This window comes from Protopterus annectens, chromosome 12.part0 (assembly GCF_019279795.1).
Source record: "Protopterus annectens isolate FY-2018-M chromosome 12.part0, PAN1.0, whole genome shotgun sequence".
Taxonomy (NCBI): Eukaryota; Metazoa; Chordata; order Ceratodontiformes; family Protopteridae; genus Protopterus; species Protopterus annectens.
This window is the reverse complement of record NC_056746.1, coordinates 627,538,338-627,561,957: the sequence shown is the minus strand read 5'-3', so window position 1 is coordinate 627,561,957 and position 23,620 is coordinate 627,538,338. Positions and strand designations below refer to the sequence as shown.

Genomic DNA, 23,620 nt, shown 5'->3' with positions numbered 1-23,620 from the left:
ATAATGGATACACTATCCGAATTATATTGAAATGTAAATGGCCTTCCGGGTACAGACAAAATTAATTAGCATTGAATTATATTAAGAAATGCAGGGTGCAAATAGCAGTGCTGCAAGAGACACATTTGGAAATAAATGAGCATGTGAATTTGACAAAGAAATGATTTCAGGATGGATGTTCAGCAGAGTATCAGTGATAAAGAAAAAGGAGAGTAGTAACATGTATTGCTGTAGGGGCCCCAATAGTGACTGAAGAGAAAACAACACAGTAATGGTAGATTTGTGGTAGTAAGGGGTTGTTGGCAAGGGAAGTGGATTACACTGGCATGAATTTATTTTCCACCAAAAACTATTTTAAGGGAGCTTAAGAAAATGTTGGTAAAATCAGCTTTCAGTAGGAATATTCTAACTGGAGACCAGAACTTGATGTGCAATACTAAGGATGTATCAGGGGGACATAGAAGGGGAAATATAAGAAAAGTGGAAAGCTTTCTGAAGAAATTTATGAAAACATTTGGTATGCAAGACATGAATTTGGACAGAATTTATATATTATTCACCAAGGTACAGTAACTGGGCTAGACTAAATAGAAATTATATTTCACAGGAGCCATGTGCATTTAATTGACACATGTAATACATAGGTTCATAGGAGGTTACTAGGCTAGCAACCCTAGAGCCTTTACAAGCTTAGCCATGGTAAGCCCAAGTATCTCCATTTGTTTTTGTTGGGTAGTTCGCAGAATGAATTTATGAACAGGGTGGGTCTGTGATCAACACTGGCTACCCCTGTCCATGAGGGACATGGGTGCCACCCCAGGGGTGAATTTGCAGTCTCCCCTCCATTATCCAGGTTGCATTTGAGTAGGGTCAGTTAGGAGCTGTGTTTTATGTGAATAGGAAGTCTGTTCCAGAGAAGTGCCAGTCTCTGGAAGACATATCTGTCTCTCCAGCATGTTCTGTCAGTGTCACAGGCTAGGTTGAGATCCCTAGAGTGAGTGACTGTTGTGCCATTTGACTTGTGGAAGTACAGCATTTCCATTAGGGCATGGTCAGAGATTGCCCTATAAGCCAGGCACAAGTTGCCTCTCAGCAGCTTGTAAGATATGGAGTAAAGAGACAGGGCTTTCAGCCTGTTCACATAGATCATGGTTTGGAGTCCCTGTATTTTCTTGGTGAGAAACCGCTGAGGTCCCTCCAGCTGCTGTATGTGTCTGGTGAGGTACATGCAAAAGGGTGCCTTATACTGTATTAATGGTCTGATGAGGGTCGAGTACAGTAGAGTTGTAACATTCTTTGACCTGAATGCTATGCCCTTGCTTATGAGGTGCTGTACATAGAAGGCTTTCTTTACCGTTATGGAAACTTGGTGGTCGAAGTTCAGATTGCTATCCACCTGTGTTCAAGTTTCACACCACTGGGTTGGAACTCGGGGTGGTGCTGTCTGTATTGAAATTTGTATGGAATTTGGTTTTGCCAAAGGGAATAATAATGCAGTTTTTGCATTTAGCTTTAGACCATGGCTTTTGACACCAGTCATTAGTTCGTGTTAGCCCTTCTTGTAATACGTTGACATTGTTGGGGGACATGATGATTGCTCCCAGTTTGCAATGATCAGTGAATTTGGTAAGCCAGAGGCTGTCTACTTTGGCCTGGACTTCTGAGAAATAGATGCCAAACACTAAGGAGCCCAGCACAGACCCCTGTCATACACCACTGGTGACAGATCTGCTGGTGGAAGTGGAGTCAACAATTTTGACAATGTGTATTCTGTTGGTGAGCCAGTTGGTTGCCCATCTCATAACGTAAGGGTTAATCCCCAGCTGTGAGAGTTTCTCAGTGATACCAGAGTGGGGATTGTGTCAAAAGCCTTGGGCAAGGTCAAGATAGGCTGTGTGCACTGTCCTGCTTTTGTCCATGTCTTTGGTAACTTTCTCAAAGAAGTCTACCAGGTTTAATGAGCATGATCTACCCATAATGAAGCAAACTGGGTTGAGTCCAAATTTGGAGGTCGCCTATGTCCTTGTTGATAAGGCCCGTGATAATTCTTTCCATGGCCTTGCAGATGAGGCTGATTAGACTTACGGATCTGCAGTTTCCTGCGTCAACTGATGGCTCCCCTTTGTGCAGGGGAATTACTGCTGCTGTTCTCCATTCTGCAAGAACATAGCCAGTTCTCAAGCTATGATTAAAGAGAATACCATGTGGATCTTCTAGGTCATGTTTTAAGATTGTTTAGTAAACCACCTGGGATATTATCTGGTCATTGACGCCATGTTTTTGGCCTTGGCAAATGCAGAGATGACCTTTTCTCTGGAGATACTAGGCAGAGAGATGGTGTCTGGTACACTTTGGGATATTGTAGGTGGGGATGGGGGGGGTGTGACGTTTACACTGAATCTGTTAGCTAGCAGGTTGGCGATATGTTCCAGTGTAGTACGAGTGGTGCAAGTATGAACAGATATATAACAAGAGAAAGAAACTGTTGTCAAAAAGCAAGTGGGATATCATTCTGAAGAGGAAGAGTTCACTCCTAAGCCTAAACAAGAAAATCACAAATCTTATCACATTCCTAGCCAAGGATAATCATAAGGCATTCTTTAATTATGTCTAAAATCTAAAAGGGAATGCCCAGCTATGTGCCAAACTGGTTGTAGATGGGATCACTTGTACTACACTGACGACCTGACGTCATGGAAGAGTGACTGCTTCCGATGCAGAAATCCCAACACTCTGTTATTCAGGCTGTCTGAGGGCTACCTGCAGCAGATAACCCAAATATGATGACTGCAACACTGAATACACTCGAACATCCAAATTGTATGGTAAGTGTACACAGCTGTACTTTTTTGTTCTTGTATGTCCCCAGTCTGTGGAAGGATAGTTGAAATCTCCCATGACTAAGGTGTTGGGCTGTATGGTGAGGGATTCCAGTAAATTGAGGTAGTTGGCATGCTTATCCTGGTTCATGATGGAGGATCTATAGCTAGCAGTAATGTGGTATGGTACTTTCCCAGTAGTTCATTGGACATGAGTAGTTTTAGAGAGTCATGCTGTTTGACCAGTCTTGAAGTGTATTTAGTTGTAATGAAGATACATACACTTCGAGCTTTGGTTTCTTCGTGCTCATTTTGAGGTTTGAACGTGTGGAAGGCACTGTAACCTTGCCAATGTCTTTATAACTGCATAGACATCGGCATCCTCCAAGGTGAGGAGTGCTTCCAGGGAGTGCAGTTTCATGTTTAAACTCTTAGCATTAAGCAGCATGACCCTGAGTTTGTCATGATCAGATTTTGTTACATTGGAAAATTTTTTGTCTTGACATTGCCTAAAAAAGGCGCTATGGGGGAGGCAAGGGCCTTTGCCAGTTACCAAAAGCCTATAGGGGCCAGGTGGAGACCATTTGTAGCAAAGCAGTGAAGTCTACCATATCCTCCCATGTAGACAGATATTGGATCCCCCTGGACTGACACCAGAAGCTAAGCCAATTATTGAAGTCATTCATTTTTTTGTTTATATTTTGACATCATCCTGGGTGAGGGAAGGATACTGCTTAGGGCTAGGGACATTCCTATCTGGGACAAGTATCCAGAGAGTTAAGTCATGCCTCTCTTCAAATAGTAGAGGTGTGTCTCAAATCATTTACTCCAACATGGACTATGACAGAATCATAACAGTACTTGTTGAGTGACTTGAGTGCATGCATGATTTTTTGGATCCTGGCACCTGATAGGCAGCTGATCGTGACCTTCTCCTTGTCCAGTCTGGTGAGGGGGACATCTGTGTGTCTCACTATAGAGTTGCCTAAGACCAAGACATGCACCAATAGAAACTAAGTAAATACAGGTTAATGAAGTAAAAATGAGGCACTGCCAATTTCTCACCTACTTGACATTTAAGGAATGGATAGTGATGTTATTAGGGAAGCTAGAAACTTCTTCAGAAGTGATAGCGAGTAGGACAAAATGAAAATGGAATTTAAAAATAGGGTAGAAATAAAAGAGAGAGATATGGTTAAGAAGCAACAAGAAATATTTAGAGGCACTGACAAAGCTTAATGTAATAGAAAATAAGAGGAATCTCTCGGAACAAGAGGAGGTATAATTGTGGAGTGCTCAAGAGAAAAATGAGGCAGTATTTGGATAATATGCATGAGTTTAGGAAGATTGCTCTTAAGCAGCTAACTGATTTTTCTTTTACTAACTGTAGAGTACAAAAACCTTTACCACAGCTACTTAGGTAACAGAAAGTAGAAAGGGTTGTTGCTAAACTTGGGTAACCTGTAACAAGAAAAATAACGAGATCCTGTAGAAGTATTTGAGTTATATTATGGAAATGTTATAAAAAATTGCATAAAGCAAAGATATGTGCAATTCAATGCAGAGCACAACTGGAAATACATGTAGAAGACTTAATTATGCCTAGGCTGGAGGTAGATGAGGCTCAACAAATATCAGTTAAGATAGAAGAGATAAAATGGTCATGTATAATCAGTCTGCAGGAAATTCTCCGGAACAGATAGTATTCCTTTAGAAATTTGAAAATTAGGAGGGAAGAATGTGATAACAATCTGGGAGAATTTGATTAACAGTATTTTAAAAGTAGGGGAAGAACCAACATCTTGGAAAAAAGCTGTTGTGGCTGTATTACAAAAAGCTGGAAAAGACCCATCAGACCCAGCTTTATATAGACCCATTTTAAATGTAAAATTAACTAAATGAATGGTAAAGGTGTTGCAAAATTGATAGATACAGATAAGTATGGTTTTGTGGATTGGGAGGCAAACATTTGAAAGCATTAATAGCACAATGGTAATCCATATGTAAGCAGAATGTAAGAAAATACCACTGTTCTTGGTGGGTCTTGATTTAGAGAAAACATTCTGCAGAGTAATAGTTATGAGTAGAAAAGTGGATGTTCTTTGTGTTTCACTGTTGTAGTCATCACCTGTGGGTTATCCCTGCTGTTGTAACTCTCAGGCATCCCGAATACCAGAGTCAATGTTTTTTTGTGTCTGCTGCCGTCACCTGTAGTCTGACGTCAGGTTGTCAGTGCTATAAAGCAAGGCAGCCGATGTCATTACATCAGTCTTTCTTGCCGTGGAGCCCGTAGCAGAAGCAGTTTGCAAGAGCGCCGGTCGATCTCTACCAGAGTTTGAATTTCAGATAAAAACGTGGGGACCCTTTTTTTCTTGCACTAACTGATGTCCGAAAAAGTTAACAATTGTCTTGGCTGTGGAAAACAGATCCCACACTGAGACTTTCATTCTTACTGCTTCACTGGTTTAGGCCCAGACCACGATGTCCCCCATTGTTGGTTCTTTGCCCTCTTTAACGCGAGAACCATTCGCCATAGAGCTCTTATTGTAGAGAGGTATTTTCGTGTTCCATCTTCACATTCTGAAATGGCGTCCGTCAACCAACAATCTGTGGACATTCTGAAAAAACGCAGAGATAAAGATAGAGACAAGACCATACAAGGCTAAGCCTTCCAATGACTCTACAGATAAGCAGGTCATCAGTTTTCTGGAATTCAGTGAGGCACTTTCATAGCACCTGATGCCCAATTTGATATTGATGCAGGCCTCTACCAAGACTCTTTTGGAGTCCGGTATGCTGCAGAAATCTTTTTTTTACATGCCGCAGAAATCTTCTTCGTGTTCCGAGCCTTTGGCTGTCTCTGCCTTGGTTGGGTCTGGAGCCGCGATGCAGGCACTGGATTCCGAGGAGGCCTTTCGCACTACAGAATCTAGACACAAAAAACGACGTCTTCGCATCCGACTACCATTTCTCCCAGACCAACTGATACTCTTAGGCCTAGAAGCCAGGCCACTCCTAGAAAATCTGCTTCTAGCCACCATTTTGCCTCTGCTGCACCAACCCAAGCACAAATGCTTAAAATGGTGGAGGATCACATCTCCCTTATCAGGGGTAGTCGGGCCACAACATCTAAAAGGAAAAGACACCCTTCTCCAGAAATTGACAGAACAGGATTCTGAGGAATCTGACTATTCAGATTTTGAAGAGGAACAACCACCTCTGACTGCTTATGAGGATTCAGATGCAGAGGAATCCATCCCTTCTGCCTCCCCCTCCAGAAGACCTTTCCTTTGGGGAAACTCTTCACACCCTCGGGGAACATTTCCAATGGGAATCTCAGGATTTTCCCCAGTCTAAGAATAAACTTAGAGAGTTCCTGGACCTCCTCCAGCACAGACCCCTCTATGTTAGAAGTGGTGGATGATGATGTCCATGAATCCTGCTTAGCTCCAGACGCCCTACCACCTGCTCCCTGTAAACCTGACAGGTATTACAGGGTACCGGATTCTCACATATACTTGTACAGAAATCCTGCTACAGACCCAGAGGTTATTACACAGGGACCCAAAGGAGCTAAGACTAGTTCTGCCAAGAATCCTAGTCCTTCTGACAAGGATTCCAGAGCTCTGGGCAGATGGGGTAAAAAAGTATACACCTCTGCAACCTTAGCTATCAGAGCACTCAACTGTCAGTTCTATATATTAAAATATCAACAACACACATTGGAACTATTAAAACTAAAGATTTCAGCCTTTCCTGACTGTGCCAATTCGAAAGAGTTAGCAGATTTACTGCACTCTACTTGTCAAGTGACCAAACACTCATTACACTGTGGATATGATGCCCTAGGAGCCTCTAGCAGAGCAACAGTGTCAGGATCTGTCATTAGGAGACATGCATGGTTGAAGGAACAACCTCTCCCTGATCATGTCATGTCTAAACTAACTGATGCACCCCTGGATAAGGACCGCTTGTTTGGAGTAAAAGCAGAAGAGGTGCTTAAGACAATGGAAGACAAAGCAAATTCTATGCAAACAGTGAAATATTTCTTTCTGGTTCAGCATAAACTTTCCCTCTAAGCACTGGTCCTTCTCTGCACCTAGTAGACAGGGTCAAGGTAAGCACCGCAGGGACAAGACCATCCAGGCCTCTGTCCCAGGGCCAGCAGGGAAGCAAACAGTGGACCACTTCTGCCCCAAGAGCAGGGAGTTCTAATCCACCCTTCTATGGCAGAAACTCCCAATGATTCTCTCTTCCCCCTCTGCCCTCCCTTCAAACACCAAAAGCTAGGAGGAAGGCTCTCCCTCTGCAAAGAAAATTGGCTTTCTGTAACAAAGGACCAATGGGTCTTAAAGGTAATTTTTTAGGGATACAAATTCTCTTTCAGCGAACTCCCAATTCCAAGAGGGTACCCAGACTTTACCTCCAAATCAGTGGGCAGAGGCATTGAAACCGGTCCAAACTCTCATATCCCAGGGGGCAGTAGAACCTATCCCCTCAGATCAAACAGGCAGAGGCTTTTATTCCAGACTATTCCTTGTTCCCAGAAAAGAGGGTACTTGGTGCCCCATCCTGAATCTATCCATTCTGAACACCTCCCTGGTGGTCCCCAGATTCACAATGCTAACGTTGCAGCAGCTGCTGCCTATGCTGACAATAAATGCCTGGCTAGTGACCCTAGACCTAAAAGATGCCTACCTCCACATCCCCATAAGGGTATCGTGCAGGAAATTCTTGCACTTCAGAGCAGGCTCACAACACTTTCAGTTCTCTGCGCCACCCTTTGGCTTATCTGCTGCACCCAGAGTATTTACCAAATGCATAGCCGTGGCCATAGCATTTTGCAGGCAGAGAAATATACAGATTACCCTTATCTGGACGACTTCCTCATTCAGGCAGAGTGCAAAGAAAAGCTGCTCCAGGACCTTCTTTTTGTCAAAACCCTCCTAACTTCCTTTGGGTTCACCATCCACGAGAAGAAATCAAAACAAACACCCTCCAAAAATATCATTTTCTTGGGAGCACTGCTGGACACAGCATCCCAAATGGCCTTCCTATCCGTAGAAAAGCAAAGCTTCCTGCCTCTCTACTTTACCCAGCTGGCTTCCAAAAGTCACCTGACTGAGAGGAAGTTCCTGCAAGCCCTGGTGTACATGGCATCATACATTCTTCTAATTCCTCTGGCCAGGCTTCACATGGGGAAACCTCAGTGGTATCTGAAGAACCTTTGGTGTCAGCACTCTCAGCCTCTAGAGACCTGTCTCCCTTTGATCCCATGTATAAGGGCCGGGTTTCTCTGGTGGGCAGGGGCCCGTGCCAAGAACAAGGGTCTTCCCTTCATCCTCCACCCTACCGGCCACACCATCACCACCGACGCCTCAGACATTGCTTGGGGTGCTCACCTAGCAGGCAGGTGCACCCAAGGTCTTTGGGATGCCTAGCACCTTCCCTTATACATCAGTCAGAAAGACATGATGGTAGTACAAAAGGCTCTGACATCCTTCAAACCCCATCTCAGGCCAGGGGTTCTTCTTATAAAAACAGACAACACCACAGTAATGTGGTATATCAACAAACGTGGGGCGACCCAGTTTTACCCTCTGTGCAGGCTAGCCATGAGCCTCTGACTGATTAGCCGCCTCCATGGGTCTACACCTAATTGCACAATACCTACCAGGGGTCAACAGCACCCTGTCAGACCACCTAAGCAGAAACTTACTGGACCCCCACGAATAGCAGCTCCACAGAAAAATCTTTCTGCAAATCACTCAGGAGTGGGGGACTCTGGAGGTGGAGCTCTTTGCTTCGCACCTCAACCACCAGCTGAAAAAATTCTGTACCAGGGAGTATCACCACCTAGCGTGGAAGATGGATGTCTTGACCTTTCCCTGGAACTCCCTCTTTGTGTACGCTTTTTCTCCTCTGCCTCTTATTCCCAAGATACTGATCAAAATAAGGGAGTAGAGACCAAAAGCCATCCTCATTGCTCCAGATTGGCCCAGACAGCATTGATACCCCTTACTGTGCAGCCTGACTTTACAACCCCCCCAGGCAGCTTCCCCTGATCATAGACCTCTTGACCCAGGTTGGTGGGGGGGGTTACTGCACCCAGACTTGCAGACTCTCAATCTTTCAGCATGGCTAATACTTTGAAAGCAAACAATGGGGGTCCCTGTTAGGGACGTCAGATGACAGGCGATGGCAGCCGATGCAAAAAAAAACATTGACTCTGGTATTTGGGCCGGCCGAGGGCTACTATAGCAGGGATAACCCGGCCGAGGGCTACCATAGCAGGGATAACCCATAGGTGATGACTGCAAAAGTGAATACACTTGAACATCTACATTTATGGTAAGTGTACACAACTGTAGTATGCATTTGCTTTCCCTGATACAATAATAAGATTAATTAGGAGGCTATTTGAAGGATAAGAGGCAAGAATTAATTAGAAGGCTATTTGAAGGATAACAGGCAAGAATTAAAGTGGGACGGTTCTGTTTGATAAGTTGTGTTTGAACAAAGGAACCAGGCGGTGGTGTTCTCTTTCCCTTTTGCTATTTGCTTTATATTTAGAGCCACTGGCAAAGAAAATAAGGGACTCAGAAATTCAAGGGTATAATCGGTCTAGTGATAAAGAAATGTTGGCTTTATTTGTAGATGATATTGTTTTGTACCTGATAAATCCAGAAAAGGATATCTTGGTGTTGTGGAACATTTTGAGACAGTTTCATATCTTTTCAGGATATAAAATTAACAAAGCTAAAACAAAGGCTATAGCCATTAATTATGAATCCACACACAAATTGGTTCAGCATTACCCATATTTATGTGAATGTGATAAGTATTTATGAGTATGGATTAAAAAAGGCTTCTGTTATGGCAGCTAAGGATATGTGGGAAGAGACTAAACATAATATAACAGAAAAAGTGGACGTTCTTGTTTATAGATATTGATAGTGAAATACAAGCAGTGAAAATGTTTTAGACCCTTGAGTTGTATATACAAGTCAGGCATATTTTTATCAGCCAGAGAAGTTGTGGTCAATAATAGAGTGGAAGGAATTTATCCGGGAGGGGAAGAGTTAAGTATGATATGTTTATCCTTACAGTAGAACAAGGTGGTGTAGTATTACCTGATTTGAAGGGATTTCAAAACTACACAGTTAAGGCTTGTATATATAATACAAGCAAAATGTTCTAATTCAAAGTAGACAGGGATGATTATGAAGCAGGGTTAAGTTCAAGAAATAGACAGAAAGTGGGATTTTGGATGCAGGTCTTTAAGGAGGATAACAACAACCATACGGAATATTATAATCTTAAAGTAGCAGAAAGTATTCTAAGAACTAAGCCAACACAAAAATGGAGAAAGGACATTTTGCCAGTAGGGATGACTGTAAATAGGGGGTACAGAAAATAGGCAAGAGGGTGCTGAAATGTATTGGAAAAACTGGGAAAGGAACTGAGGTATTGGGATCAAATAACTAGAGAGGAAAATGTAATAGAGTTGGATGAGGCAAAAAGGAAGTTTGGACTCCAGGTTAGAGACTGTCTTCCATATCACTGATTGTTATCGCAGTATAAGCAAAGAGAAAGAGATAGGGGAGTCTTATATGAAAGACCTGCCCAGATAGAGTTTTTAGTTGAATCTAGAACAGAAGCTGTTGTTAAAATGGGGATAATTAGTAGGGCATATAAAATATTGCGTGATATCTATAAGAATCAATCACTGGAGTTTAGAAAAGATTGTGAAGAGAGACTGGAAAAGCAATTTAACAAAAGAACAATTTTGAGGAGATATATATGTGTGTGTGTGTGTGTGTGTGTGTGTGTGTGTGTGTGTGTATGTATATATATATATATATATATATATATATATATATATATATATATATATATATATGGGTTCCAAATATGCAATTGAAAGTGTTTTCATAGGTATTTTTATATCTTATGTATACTTCAAATAATTTTTCCTTATGTGGATAATAAATGTTGGCGGTGTGATGGTGAAGAAAGAGGTTACTGGGAAGATATGTTTTGGGAGTATAATGAGTTGGCAGATTTTAAGAAATCCCTTCAGAGTTGTCTGTCAGAAATATTGGGTGAGAAAATAGCTGTACCTTGGGAAATAATTTTTTTGAGCTGGGACACAGGGTCTGAATTGTCTAGATCTAGTATGCCCTTTAAGTTTGATTTCCATTTTCTAGTAATTGCTTTTTTGGCAACCAACAGAATTAAAGTCTAAATCAACTATATTTAAAGTACTGAATATTGTAAAAGAGATAAAATAACTGGAAGAGCAAGATTTTGGAAGAGCAAGATTTAGAAAAAGGAAGAAGCAAATTACAAGAAAATAGATGGGAATTGTGGGAACAACGCATGCATTATAATGTTCAGGAAGAGGAGTGAGATTTAAGGGCAAGCATAAATTGAGCTATCGATGTAATGTTAGACTGGTGATAGTTATGCAAGTGATGTATAACATATGCAAATATAAAAATTGTTAATATGGTTTGTTTTCTATTAATTATGTTTGCCTCTATCTTAAGTCATAATTTAATAAAGGAGCTTAAAAAAGAATAGAGCCATGCAGTGCAACCCTGATGGCTGCCTAGATTTATAGCATCCCATGTCAAGCTTTTACCCAAAGCAGAACATCTGGTCTGTTCATTGGAGGTCTGATAGATGTCAGGCAACAGGAAATGAAAGATTTGGGGAAAAAGAATTCTAAAAGGCAGATCCCACCCTAAGTCTGAATACTAAGTAATTCCATGCAGATACATTTTTTCAGTAATGGAAATGAAAGAATGATCAATGCCTACATCTCCCTAAAATATCACACAATGGCTGCTAAAAATGATCAGAAACTCATTCAAACTCCTACTTCCCTCAAACCGAAATAAGTGAACATTCATTTAAAAATTCCAGCTTTAGAAATAATAAAGGACTGAATAAAGAAACAAACTTGTGTAAAACAAACCCTGGTTGCATAAGTAAGAGCCTACCCAAACCAAACTGGAAGCCTCACAGACTATGTAAATAAAAGTATACTGTATTAAAACCTCTAACTTGAAGCAAGTCAATGCAGTATACAAACCGGTCCCAACCCTTTCGGCTAAAAACAAAGAACATATTCCGTATACCAGACCCAAAAATTTAAACTTGCATCAGAGAAGCACAGTAATTGAGCTACAACAACCAACATGTTAGGATTAGTTACAAAGTCCTGGGACAGCCACATTCACATTCATGACTACCACACATTCATAGTTCTCTGTACTTGCCAACTGCGAGTCCTCAGATGAAAAAATAGAAGAAAAAATATGTAATGTGCAGCAAAAGTACACCTTCAGCCAACCAAAAAAAAACCTACCAAAATCCCTGTCATTCAAACAAAGCCAAAGTGTGTTGAAGAAAAACCCTGTCATTCAAACAAAACCAAAGTGTGTAGAAGTGTGTAGAAAATGTCCTGTGCCATCTTACCAGACCAGGGGAAAGGAATCCAACACAAAAACAATAAATAAAAAATCTAAAGCAAAAAATAATAAATGAAGGCAAAAATCCTAGTTTTATACTTGGCTTGAATAACCCTGTATCCTTGAGCAGTAAGGCTTTTTAGGAAACTTCTAATTCCTGAGTCCTAGTTCTACTATGCCAAAAATATATACATACATAAATGACAGGGTGCAAGAAATGATTTAACTCTCGCTAAGCAGTACTTTTGCTGTTTAGTGAGTGTAAAATAAAAAAGTGTGTTTGTGTGAGTGCAAGAGAGTGAGAGAAAGATCAAACTATTATTTTACATTCACTTAACAACACTTTTGCTGTTTAGCCAGTGTAAAAAAAAAATTTAACAGAAAAAAAGTACGTCTGTGTTTTTCTGTTTGCGTGTGAGTGAATGCATGCATAAAAGCAGAATTGATTGTGTCTGTGTGAGAGTGAGAGAGAGTGAACAGTGCATGATTAAGCGATCCCTAGCAGCAGCAGTTGAGGTTTGTGTACCTCTACATCTCTTAGCACAACATATCTTGACAAAGTCTAAAATAAAGAGGAAACATAGGCTAAAATGAGAACACATTTTAAAGATTGTGCTTATAAAATTAGACAGTTACTTGAATAGCAGGATTGGTTTTAGCATGCATTTTCTGAACAGAAGTTTGTGTGTGTGTGTGTGTGTGTGTGTGTGTGTGTGTGTGTATGTGAGATCAAACACTGGCAACAACAGAGGTTTGCATACCTCTGGACCTTTCACCTGAAGAGATCTAGATAAAGCCTAAAGTAAAGGGGGAACAAAGGCTCAAAAATATTGCTCTTATAAAATTACAAACTTGCTTAAATAAAAGGATTTATGTTAGCATGAATTTTCTGAAAGAAACAAAAGTCTGAACCATAAATGTATGTCATTGTTCAGTAACTTCAGTCTCTGATGACTGGCAACAAACCAAATGTTTTAGGAGTAAGGGACCAAAAAATAAGTAAAATACGGTACTTGCATATTATAGCAACCAGATTTGCAACCTGTGATAATTCGTCATGTTGGACTCAAACTATATCTGTTAACTTTAAAACGGTTGTGTAAAGTATTAAGTACTATTCTCTGATATTGTTAATGAGTTAGGAAGAGGAATAAAGGGCAAATTTGTGTTTGGGAGTAATGTCCTTTACCGACATCGGGTCATGAATAATGCGATCAAGATTTATTTATTTATTTTCAGTTGGTTTACCAGGATAGTCCATTGGGCCAAAATAACCCGTTTTCAATGGAGTCCTGGGAAGAAAAGTTCCAAAAACAATTTGCAAGATTACAATAAGGTATTTAGTTTCAATTATACAATTCCTATGGACTTGGAAATACAGTAGACTAGTGTACAAACATATACAAATATTACAATCTTGTATCGCTGTAAACAATTTACAATGTAGAAACTGAGAGGCTTTTACAACTTAGGGTGGATGCCTGCTGTTTCTCAGTGCGGTGAAGAATGACCATTATTTTTATGGGGAACATTTTGTTCAATGATTAGCAGTCAGACTGGGAACCAAAGTTCATAGAGGAAATGAGGTATGCCGAACATTGACCACATAGTTGCAATAATGCAAGTAAATACTAGTAAGTAATGCGGCACAGCCCTTCTCTGTAAAGGTACTTGTGGCGCAGGGGTGATAAACGTTATCCTGCTTCACACACATACTTGCGTATCTTTGAAGCTATGTACTCAGAAATGGCCCTTACAGCAGGAACAACAGGTGCTGCTGTAGAAGGTGAATGATTCCCCTAAATAAGCATACATTTAACGGGGTTTGAAAGGCGCCACTTCTGTTGTTCACAACGTTGTGAGTTTGACGACTCCTAACATTAAAGACTACTGCAAAGCAGCATTCATGTGTCTAATTCAGACAAGGGTGCTACCTGCCATTATTCCTCCTCGTATGTGCCAAAGAATGTGACCCAATACTGTTAAACAGTTTACACCACCCTTCTTCCACTAACAGACATAGTTTGGCAGAAAACATTATAAAGTATGCCACCTGCGAAATGCGGTTGCGATAATATGCAAGTACCTAAAATACCTGGATATTTTTAGTGTTATATTTTGGATGTAAAATGCTTCCTCCAACACAATTAACATATACTACAGCAAGTTTGAAAAATTAGGCAGAGGAACTATTTTACATCAAAAATATATATAAAAATAATACAATAAATAAAAAATAAGTAAAATACAACAATTTTACAGACAGACAGTTCTCTAAGTGCAATAATGTCCTCCAGCGTATGTATAATTGTGGAAATAATGCCCTTCCATTATTGTTGTAGAGGCCCTCCGCCGTCCCCTGGGCTGGCGCTATTTCCACAGTAACAAGCACCTTTTGGGCATTATTGCTTGCGTAAAAACACAGCCATTGTAAAACAGATGTATCTTTGTGTAACCATCACTAAATTACTACCAAAAACTTGACTGACAAATAAAATCTGTTAAAAATTCACCTCCTAACTAGAATGGTATCTCACCTCACCTTTTCAGCTGTCTCCTACCTACCTTCCAAGTGCTTTTTTCCCATCCTTACTTAACTGTGAATCCTACTTGTAACTAGCTTAGACTACCTGTGCTGTCTACGCCAATGTGTTTATTCTATGTTCCTGTGTAGCTACATCCTTAGTGACTGTATTCTTGATAAGACTATATAAGTTTGTGTGTAACCTTGGTGCTTTTACATTATTAGTTGTGAACTATGTACCAACTTTTTTGATACTGTTCTGTGTTAACTGTGGAGCTTTTTTCCCCGGGCCTCTGCTGAAAAAAGGGCTCAGCCGGACTAATATGGTCAACAAATGTCAAATAAATAAATCTCCCACACAAGACAGCCTATTCATAAAAGCAGTGGCTCAAAGTAATTACTACATCTGTGTGAAATGAATGGAAAACAGGATTTTAAACAAAATAAGATGACTGAAATGTCTTAGTCAATTTCATGTAATACATGGGGCCGGATTCATGAAGGCTTGCACGGAGAGTAGAGCAAGACTCCAGCCAGCCAACATGTCTGCTGAGCGATCCAGGAACAGCCGGCAGGGGCATGCAAGAGAGCTCCTAAAACGACTCTTGCACGGACAGTGTTAGTTTATGCAAATTACCTCATTTGTTGCTGAAAGCTATGCAAATGAGGTAAATCTGCAATCCAGGAAACACTAACCTGTCCGAGTAAGAGTAGTGTTATTTGCAGAAATGTACTCGGTTGGCAACTGAGTACCGTTCTGCAAATAGCAAAACGGAGCTATGACAGCTCCAAATAAAGGATGCATCCAGTTGAGGAAGCATGCCAATGGCCAAATATACAGCCATTGGCATTTTTATCCGTTGCAAAAAAAAAATTTTTTTCCTTGATCTCCGATGTTTAAGCGTAGTGCAGCACTCTAAAAACCAGAAAAACAAGAAATAAAAGCCACAAATAGGGATTTTATTCAAAATATTCATCTGCTATGCAGGTGAATGGCAGGCTGAAGACAACATGGCTACTGATTAGTGGTTGCTAAGGGGGGAAGCTCAGTCTGAGAGATGTAACCGAGCATTAGTAGGCAATCCTGTGCAAATGAGTATAAGGATAGTGAATCCCAAATTTCCCTGCCATGTGAACCATGTCCCTACAGTGTAAGAGTAGGATTAGGGGAGAAACAGAGTAGAAGATAGGTGACATCATGAGGGGGTATGTATCAAAAAGACTGTAAGCTTATTGGAGCAGAGTGGCATGTGTTTGCTGTGAGTTACTCAGGACTGGAAGAGACGTGTCTACAGTTGTCTAAACTGAAACCCAGAAACCGAAGGTGTATGCCATGGCTATCAGTAAAGTTTCTTGCAAGGCTGCTTACACTGTGTATGCGCGTGTGCGCACTTGTAAACCCGTGTAAGCCTGTGTGTGCCCGTGTAAGGCCGTCTAAGCCTGAATGCACGAATGTGCACCCGCCTAAGCCTGTGTAAGGCTGTGTAAGCCTGCGTGCGTGTGTTTGTGCGGCGCTGCCCCCTGTGGAAACAGAAATGGGAAAAGGAAGGAAAAGAAGTAGTAGGAAGTTAACCAAGGAGAACTAGCAGAGCTGCCAGGTGAAATCAATCAGAATCAGCCAATTACACAGGCAGTACACTAGCCCAGCCCAGCCCAGCACTTAAAAGTCTGCAAACAACATTCCCCCATGTTTTTCTCAGAAACACTGCAACACTGCAGTCTAAAAGAGAAATGAAAACTTAAAAAGCTTAACTGAGACCAAACAATGTTAGGGGCTGCCATTGCTATTATAAGGCGACATGTGCAAGATGCTGAGGTAGTGCCATTGTGAATGCTGCTGAGCAACCCACAGTGAGGAGACGGAGAAGAGTGTACAGACCCAGGGTAACCTACCAGGGGCTACATGAGCTGGAGATAGTGGAGCGCTATAGAGTGGACAGAGAGCTCCTGCAGCAAATTGTTGAGCTGTGCAGGCCATGCCTCACACACAGAACCAACAGAGGGGAACCCATCCCAGTGGAAAACAAGGTATGTGTTGGCCTAAGAATACTAGCAACAGGTACCTTCCAGAGACCAACTGGTGATATGATGGGGATTTCACAGGCATCAGCATCCAGGGTACTGCACCAGTTCCTGAATGCCATGTCAGCACATGTCGGTGATCATGTATATTTCCCCAATTCCCGTTTGGTATTGGCCAGCAATATGCGTCTCTTTCATCAAATAGCAGAATACCCTGAGGTAGTGGGTGCAATTGACTGCACGCACATACACATCAAAGCACCAGCCAGTGAGCGGGGTAAGACTTACATCAACCGCAAGGGCTTCCACTCCATCAACTGCCAGGTCATGTGTGATGCCCAGGGCATAATACTGAATGTGTGTGCTGGCTGCCCTGGAAGCTACCACGATTCCCATATCTGGCATCTATCGCAGCTGTACCAGACATTTGCCAATGGGGACATCCCTGACGGTCACCTAGTGGGGGATGCTGGATACGCACTGGAACCATGGCTGATAACACCCATCAGAAATGCACACACACCTGAACAAGAACTCCATAGTGAGGCACACACACAAACACGAAATGTAATCGAGCGTGTGTTTGGGATGCTCAAGTCACGGTTCCGGTGCCTGGACACATCTGGTGGAGCCTTGCAGTACTCACCAACTACATGTACCCAAACTGTCATGGTATGTGCCATGTTACACAATATGATCCTGCGAAAACAGCTGCAGCAGGAACAGCATGGGGCAGGGCCAAACAGCCCCCCACCATTGCCAAGGCCTGCACAGGCACAGCGTGACTCGGAGGAGGAAAAACCTGAGCCTGCCCCAGTAGGCAGAAGGAGGCGTGCCCAGTATGCCTTGGCCTTGGCAAAGAGGCAACACATAGCACATACACTGGCTCAGTAGGAACCCTGGAAATGATACCGCCCTCTGACTCGCACATAAAATAAAAGGGATGCCTAACTTGACACTACCTGTTTCCAAACATGTATAGGGAGTGTAGAATGTGCATCTGACATAGGCAGCCCTGCAGCACCACCTGAGGCATGATTGCCGTGTTTTAAGCAATATAAAGCAGTGCTAAGCAGCTTTTACCAATGTCTAGTATATGTAAACAAAATTGCTTGTGCCAACTAGCGCAATGTTGGGAACCATTGAGCAATGTTGGGCAAGGTTGGGCAAAGTTGAGCAAAGTCAGTTAAACATGCTCATATCTGCTTTACTGTTCCTTAAGCAGTCTGGTCTGCCCAGCATGAAAATAAAAAGCAATGACAGGGCTCGAACCCAGGATACTGTGCACTATAGTCACAGTATTGAACCACTAAGCCATGATAGCATTTCAGTGGCACAGACACAGCAGGACAATTGTACACTAATGCAAGCACAAAGAAATGCTGTATCATGCCCCTAAAGAGGCAAATGGGTAACCTCCCCCACACGCCTATGTAGACAGAGAACATCAGGCTAGGCGGTGTGATGTGGGTTGTGTAGGCTATGAAGTTGCAATCTAATATACGTGACATTGGACGCTAAGATCTGTAGTACAGTAGTATGCCTCAAGCCACTACGATAGGCAACAGTACAGACTGAAATGATGTCCTGTACATAGTGCAGGCATAGCAAATGTGTATAAGTGTCAGGTGAAACCCACATGCTATATACAACCACAGTAACAATCAGGTGTGCCCCCGGGTAGAAATGTACAAAGAATAGCTGTCCCCCCTGTATGTAGAAATGTTGACAGGTCTGTGCAAAGTGTTGCATGGAAGCCCTGCAGGCACAGCATGATCCCTGTTGATCTATGACACAAAGGTGAGCCCTGCTGTAAACATACAACTTGATTTTCCATACACATACAGTATAAATGTCTATATCGGGCATGCTCACACACTTCAACAAATGTAGTGGATTTCATTCAGCATCACACTGAAAGGTCATACTTGGCATGCTCACACACTTAGGCTAAATACGGATGTGATAATAAGGGATCTATGGACAAATGTGGATAGTCATCTCTACTTCCAGAAACACATTCACAAAGTGGTCGGAAAATCATACTATGTGGTCACACAAACTGCCAAGGTCTGTGCATGTAGGTCAAAGGAGGTTGCCACTACTCAGCAGTCATCAGACCTGTCAAGAGAGTACCACAACACACTTGCGATGAATCTGACTAGGCACGTTCAGCAGATAGAAAGACCAATGATGTACCTTAACAAGAGGATTGCTGGCCTTAAATAGTTGCCCCATGCAACAAGACTGAATGTAACCCAATCTGTACTCTGTTGCATACTGTCCACTCAGGCGATCTCAGCCCAATAGACATGTTCATGTCATGGTTACACTCCCATCTGTTCTGAGTTACAGCTCAATGGCACTAAATGTACAGAGCCAACTGATATTGCCAACATCCTGGCATATAGGATCACTGTTAACTTTACCCCCCCTCTCACCCATGAAAGAGCACATCTCTATAATGGAAGACTGCAAAGTTGCTGTCATCACAGCTGCACAGGTAAAAAACACTCTCCAAAGCCCGTATCACAGCAGCCATGGGACCAGATAACTTCCCAGGCTGTGTAGTATCTACTACCCTGAAGTAAACACTAACCTGGCAGGTCTGTGGCTGCTGAAGTTTCCAGAGGACTGCAAACTAGGAGCCATAATTGTAAACACTAAAGATGTGGACATCCTACAAAAGGGCCTCACTGAGACAGATGGCTGTTGTCAAAGCCATGGGCTCTAGCTCAGTGCCAAAAGGTGCAGTGTCATCCCCTTTGTTAAAAACTTTGTAGCCAAGAACTACAACATAGGTGGTAGTATACTTCACACTGAAAGTGTGACAAGAGACCTTGGGTCACAGGTGGACAGTGGATACAGCTGTGATAATCACATTCCCACAGTAGTCAGAAAACCCTCCTATGTGGCACACCTCATCACAAAATGTGTCTCATGCAGAATAGAAGAGGACAGTGTTCCCCTCGACTCATCACTCACTAGAACTATAATAGAGTACTTCACCACTGTTGCTATGTACCTCACAAGACAACTACAACAACTGGAAAGCCAGCAGTAATACCTCACAAAGAGCATTAGCGGCATGAAATACATGCCATACACAGACCATCTCATAATGCTCCATCCGTACTCCCTTGCATATCGCCTACTCAGAGGTGTTCACTACCTAACATACAAAGCTATGTCAAACACAGAGCTGTTGGATATGCTCCACGTAAAACCCTCCCAATCCCTCCGACCTTCGGACCCAAAACCACGAGTGAAATACAAAAGGAAGGGGTGTACCCATTTACCTTATGGATACCCACACCTTTAGGTTAGTGACACAGCATGAGGCCTTGGAGACCATGCAAGTGCAACTAACATTGGCCAAAGCTGCCCATCAGATTGTAGCTTGCTACAGATCATGTATCTTTTCTCAGGAACCTCACTCAGTATTCCGGAGAACAGTGGAAAATATAAAGGTCCTATCAAACACCATTATATGAGGAGATTACAACTACCCAAACAGTGAGCAGTGGAATTACTCGTGTACAACGTCCTTCGTCCAATGTTTCCTAGAGTTTAAAAACCCTAACACCCTGGAACAGCTGGTCACCACACCCACTAGAGGTGACAACATACTGGACATGATCATCACCAACATGGGATACCAGTGTTCCACTACAGAGATAAACCCCTCGCTGGTAATATCAGATCATGAAGTAATCACACTGGACACCCCCCCCCACCCAGTCAATGAAACCACTGTGAAGACATTTGCAAAAGCAAAATGCACACTTCCCGAGACCAAAGTGGAACGTTCCAAATACCTCTTACTATAGGATAATGGTATACAATATGCAGAATCATTTACAAGTGCATCCTATGAGCATCTACAGGGATGCATGGAATGAGACATCACAAATAAAACCAAGATGCACTCCTCCAAAAATAGGACAACAATCAGGTGGTTGTTGCCCATAAATAAGCTAGACAACAGGAGGAGGAAATGAACACATGATAGAACCAACTTCGCTAAAGTTAAGGCATCACTGATCATTATCAGGAAGAAACAATGATCGCTCATAAAATAATCCAAGGACAGTTTCTAAAGACAAATAGCCAAGGAATGTAAGAATAACAATCACAAAGCCTTCGGTAGCTATATCAGACATGTAGGTGTCAACTTGCAAAAATGCTGTCAGCTACTGAAAAATGGAAAGAAATACACCAAACCAACTTTTATTTCCCACATCCAGGAGGACAAGTTCAGTATAAACTCCCCCCATCACCCCCAAAAGGGCCTATGTCCATCACAGGATGCAGAGCCTCAGACGTCATGGGCATGCAGGTAAAGACAGCCCTCACCAAAGCTAAGAACACACCATCAGTGTGACTGGATGGTGTCCCAGGCTGCGTCTTACACTAGGCCCATGAGGAATTAGACCGTCACCTACATTCACTGTCCAGACACAAGCGTACCACAGGCTATGTACCCAAAGAATGGCATACACAAACAGTCATCCAGCTCCACAAAGGGGGTGCCACAACAGAACATGGACACCATTGCCCAATATGTCTACTCAGCCTGGTCTACAGAGCTATTGAGCAAATTGTCATGGAACCCATAGACTGAGATATTGGAGACCTCCAGACACTGGACTCTCCACAACTTCGCCTTGTTAAAGTCAGATCCTGGCTCCTAAACCTAGTTGACTTATTTCAAACAGTTACCAAGGACATAGATGAAGGTAATAGTAGTCCACACAGCCCACCTGGACCTCACGAAGGAGTTTCTACACCATTCCCCACTCTGTCATCATGGACAAGCGTACCAGCTTGAACATTAACAGCTATGTCACAGGATGTGTGGCCAAGTGGCTCACAGATCAAACACACATGTTCAGAGTTGCGGGTGCCATGTCCAACTCTAAGCCAGTCACAAATGGCATCCCACAGGTCTTGGTCCTGGGACCCCACTTGTTCAGTAGATACTGCTCAGAGGTACAGGCAAGCATGGGAGGTGTATGGCTGAACAGGTTTGCAGATGACTGGTAACTGTGGTCCATAATCGACTGTACGGCTAACACAGACATCCTCCAGAAATGTCTTACAGAGACAGATACCTGGTGTCAAAACAATGCCCTCAAGCTGAATGCCAAAGAATGTATAGTCATCCCCTTTGGGTACAACAAAGTTCACACAAATTACCACATAGGTGGTAATCCAGTATGTATGGAGAAAGTCATTATGGCCCTGGGGACACAGGTAGATAGTAAGTTCCCCTTTGATGATCACATGGCCAAAGTGTTTAGACATTCCTTCAGTGTAGCCCACCTAATGTCACCCACTTTGTATAGTCTGATGATGTCACCATCCTACAAATACACCTGTGGAAAGGATAACTTACAGTAATGTGTATAGCGAGGCGTGTAAATGCGTACTTCTGTAGTATCATAAAGTAGTTAGGTAGTGGTTTGAATCCTGCACTTGACAAGTGTGTGTGTTTGTGTGTGGTCTCCTTGGGAAGGAGCAAACATTTTGGAGAGTAGTAAAACACCTTAAAAGTGGTAAACTAATCTTTGTCAAGTCTGATGATGTCACTATCCTACAAATATACCTGTGGAAAAGAGAACTCCCAGTAATGTGTATAGCACATCGTGGTAATGTGTACTCCTCTAGTATCATGACGTAGTTAGGTAGGGGTTTGAATCCTGCACTTGACACCTGTGTGTGTGTGTGTTTGTGTGTGGTCTCCTTGGGAAAGAGCAACCTTTTAGGAGAGTAGTAAAACACCTTAAAAGTGGTAAACCAATCTTTGTCAAGTCTGATGATGTCACCATCCTACAACTATACCTGTGGAAAAGAGAACTCCCAGTATTGTGTATAGCGCGTCGTGTTAATGCGTACACCTCAGGTATCATGAAGTAGTTAGGTAGGGGTTTGAATCCTGCACTTGGTGAGTGTGTGTGCTCTATGTGTGTGACAGTGTTGGTCAGTGTGTTGGGGGTTTTGCTTTTATTACCGTATGACATATCAGTAGGCATTGCACATGTGAGGTAGCTGTGAGGCAAATACATATACGTACATGTTACCTCAATTATTGCATGTGTGGGAACCTTACTTCATCCAAGTACACAGCTGTCATCTTTGCCAAACTGTGCTGCTGCTTCCCAGACCTTAGGTCACATCTGTATGCTTGTGACAAGGCCAGCCACTGCAGGGATGCCTGGCCTAGGTCTTCCGTGTCACACACACTCATTACGGTTTCCATTGAATTGTGTGAGTGAGGGTTTATGGCCGAGGTATATGTCAGACCTGTTCAAAAGCAGCAGAGTCTGTCAGTGATGACTATGCATTATAGGTGTACAACAACCTTTGTGGACATGCATGCAGTCCCCTTATTGCTTATGTGATCCACCGAGGGATTTCAAAATACCTTGGGGAATATGATTATCAAAGGAGAGATGACGTAACACTAGGTTGCATGTACACATCGGTACCTGTTCATCATGTTGGTGGCTACTACCTGTGTGGTACTGTGGGGATACTATGTTCCATAAAGGTGGATGACTATGCTTAGTTTGGCCTATAGCTTTACAACATGGGTTTGACAACCGGTATCTGTCTATATGATACCTTTGTGGAGGATGTGTGTGTCACCTGGAGAATGCAGTATAGGCCACAGTATGCATTAGCTCACATGGACAGACATATCCCTACTGTGATAGCTTGTACCTAAGAGAGCCATATGCCAAACAGGAGTGGTCTCAGTAATGGGGGTGCCC

At 42.4% G+C, this 23,620-nt stretch overlaps 1 protein-coding gene across 1 annotated transcript in view; it reads left to right on the top strand.

Moving 5' to 3' along the window:
• The window catches only part of VPS35L (VPS35 endosomal protein sorting factor like), a gene marked incomplete in the record, with an annotated part of 3,288,436 nt that overhangs the window by 152,531 nt on the left and 3,112,285 nt on the right, over window positions 1-23,620 (top strand).